General features: G+C 31.8%; 1 non-coding gene across 1 annotated transcript; it reads right to left on the reverse strand.

Annotated features, from left to right (window-relative positions):
* Positions 1-2,500: 2,500 nt before the first annotated feature.
* On the reverse strand, positions 2,501-2,588 carry TRNAS-GCU (transfer RNA serine (anticodon GCU)). Its single transcript has one exon. It is a non-coding gene; the product is annotated as a tRNA-Ser (tRNA).
* Positions 2,589-3,218: the final 630 nt, after the last annotated feature.

The following is a 3,218-nucleotide window of genomic DNA, read 5'->3' on the forward strand; positions in this document are numbered from 1 at the left end:
ATTAACCCTAGATTGTTGCCCCTGAGAAATTAATCCATACTTTCTACTCGAGCTCCATCATGAACTATTTACATTACAACTCAATAAAAAAGAAGGGTTCTAGTAGAATAGAACAAACGACGTCGAGCCAAGAGCACCTTCATTCCTATATAAAAGAAAATGGTGGATGTAAGAATAAAAATCCTCACCGGATCGTGTCCTTCAAGTCGCACGTTGCTTTCTACCACATCGTTTTAAATGAAGTTTTACCATAACATTCCTCTAATTTGGAACCAGTATGGAATTGATTCAATTATGGAATCATGAATAGTCATTGGTTCAGTCGGTACAGAGACATAGTCATTTATATTTTTTTTCCTAGCTACATAGATAATAAATATTTTTTATTAAGAAATCTTAGCAAGACCCGGGCTTTTTTGTATGAACGGAAATTTTTTCTATAAATCTATATCTCAAAAAATTATCTAACAGAAATATCCAGAAATCTAAATATAGAAATAACATGACTAATAGAAATAACACGAATAAATAAATTCTATTTGACTCTGCCTGTTCAAGTGACTCAATCAATAAGATAGACTGACCCATTTCCAACTTCTCAAAGATTCAACCCATAAGGAATCATTACAAATCTTTATAATTGAAAAAGTTTCCTACTTCGACATCATTATTTGAGTCAAGTTTTACTTTTACAGTAAAGCCTACATTTGATTATCATAAGAAATAAGAATTTCTGTTTTTTTTTCGAATAGAATTGTCAATGATTTAAAGCAAATAAGCTAAAAAGATCGAACAATAAAAAGAAATATCATTGTTAAATATTTAAATTTGAATATTTTAGGGATGCAAATTATTTTTCAAAAAAATAGAAAGACTATTGTCACTGAAATAGGATAACAATACATACCCATAGGCTAAGCACTTCCTCATTTTATATGTATTTTCATATTTTGTTTAACCTGAGGTTAAGTAATCTTTCTACAACTGTGATCTATGCCCCATCTTATCTTTATCTGGATCACAAAAGGAGTCAGTTACATTTGCATGTCATTTGAACTCGATTTAGTTCATTTTGTGAAAAACTGAGATATGATTCCGAAAAGAATCATTAAAAATCAAAAAAGAAAGAAGAATAAGATTCTATCCAATATTAGACCTTGAAACAGAACCTTGTTGAACAAAAAAGATGTATTCGGATACAATGGATATGCTCTGGGACAGAAGGATTCGAACCTCCGAATAGCGGGACCAAAACCCGTTGCCTTACCAATTGGCTACGCCCCATTTATATTGTTATTGGACACTAATACTAATAAAGAATAATATTGGTATTAAGTGTTCGTCAATTCCAGCCCAACTATCTATAGAAAATCTTTCTTCTTTATTCTACTTTATAGATTATATTATAGATTCGTGCTAGGATTTTGACATGTGTATATCTAGAATTCAACTGAATTTATTGATCATTACATACAATTCAATTAAGATATTGTATGAAAGTATGATTTCTTCTATTCTCCTTTGAGAATTGGAGGATTTTTGATTGAGCGGAAAAAGAAGGAGTTTTTTGTCTACCTTACTTTCTTCATTTTTCCTTATATAAATAACTCAATCAAAATGCAATTATCTCGACGAACAAAATGTCTGTTATGCTTAATATCTTTAGTTTGATCTGTCTTAATTCTGCCCTTTATCCGTGTAGTCTTTTCTTCGCCAAATTTCCCGAAGCCTATGCTTTTTTGAATCCAATCGTAGATGTTATGCCAGTCATACCCCTGTTCTTTTTTCTTTTAGCCTTTGTTTGGCAAGCTGCTGTAAGTTTTCGATAAGATCTTGAATACTATCCTAGAAAATTCATGATTTATTCGAGAAAAATTATAACAATTGATAAGATCAAATAAGTCTGGGAGTATGAACCTTCAATTCAAACATTGAAATTCTTGGCTAGCCACAATAAATTTGGCTCGCCCCATTTCCCGATTCTAATCCTTTTTCCGGCGAAAGACCTTATTAGGTTAGGGTCCCTTAGAATATCTAATTGTGGGTATGAAAGTGATTTGTGATAATCAAAGACTCTTATTACAAATTTAAACTTCAGTTGAATTTCTGAACATTCTTTTCTATTTCTAGAATTCATTTCTTAGTGTCAAAATAGGATATGTGATATAAAAATGGAGGATCTATTATCTTTTCTCGTTTTTCTTTTTTCAGAAAATGATCTTGGAGGTTGTGTAATGCTTACTCTCAAACTTTTTGTTTACACAGTAGTAATATTCTTTGTTTCTCTCATCATCTTTGGATTCCTATCCAATGATCCAGGACGTAATCCTGGACGTGGAGAATAAAACAAAATTTTCGTTTTTCTTGCTTGATTTACAATTTTCTTAAGATTTTATTTTATATATTCATATTCCATACGTTTAACTAGTAAAAAAATCATTTAATTTAAAAGGGGTTTGCGAAATTTGAAAGAAAAAAAATAGAAAGTCATCAATGGAAACGGAAAGAGAGGGATTCGAACCCTCGGTACGAATAACTCGTACAACGGATTAGCAATCCGTTGCTTTCGTCCATTCAGCCATCTCTCCCAATTGAAAAAGATAATTACTATGTTACATTACACATCAAGTAAGGAGATTCCCGAGAATCCCGATAAAAATCTGTTTCCCGAGACGAAACTCTGCCCGGTTTTCCATCTCGCTATCTTCAAACTTTCAAGTGAGTTCATACCCCTTCAAACACACTTTAAATACATTTTAAATGCTTTTATACTCTTTTAGGGGAGGAATATAAGTAAACATACGGTTATTATCGTGTATTTCACTTTACTCGTTTTTATCAAATGAATCACTTGTGATTTAGTACTACTATGCGAAAACTCTTGTCATACTTTGCATGCACTATATTTATACAAAGTATTTAATAATTCCAAAGTATCATTCGTTGCTAAACTGTTTTATACATTCTAAAAACTTATGATTTATGTTTTGTCAAAGATTGTGAAAAAGGATAAACTTCGCATACAAAACTATTACTTTAATACAGACTTAGTTGAGAATCCATGAGACGTGTACATCTTCAAATACTGCCTTTTGTTAAAAGGTATCGCTACAAGTCCTGTCTATAACCAGAGTCTCCCGTTCGGAGAACGTGTCAAATGTGTAAACATCTATACGAGAAGTCATGATCTCGCTCCCTGACTGTTAGCTACAGTCCGT

This window comes from Lactuca serriola, chromosome 5, assembly GCF_051521515.1.
Source record: "Lactuca serriola cultivar US96UC23 chromosome 5, Lser_US96UC23_V15, whole genome shotgun sequence".
NCBI lineage: Eukaryota > Viridiplantae > Streptophyta > Magnoliopsida > Asterales > Asteraceae > Lactuca > Lactuca serriola.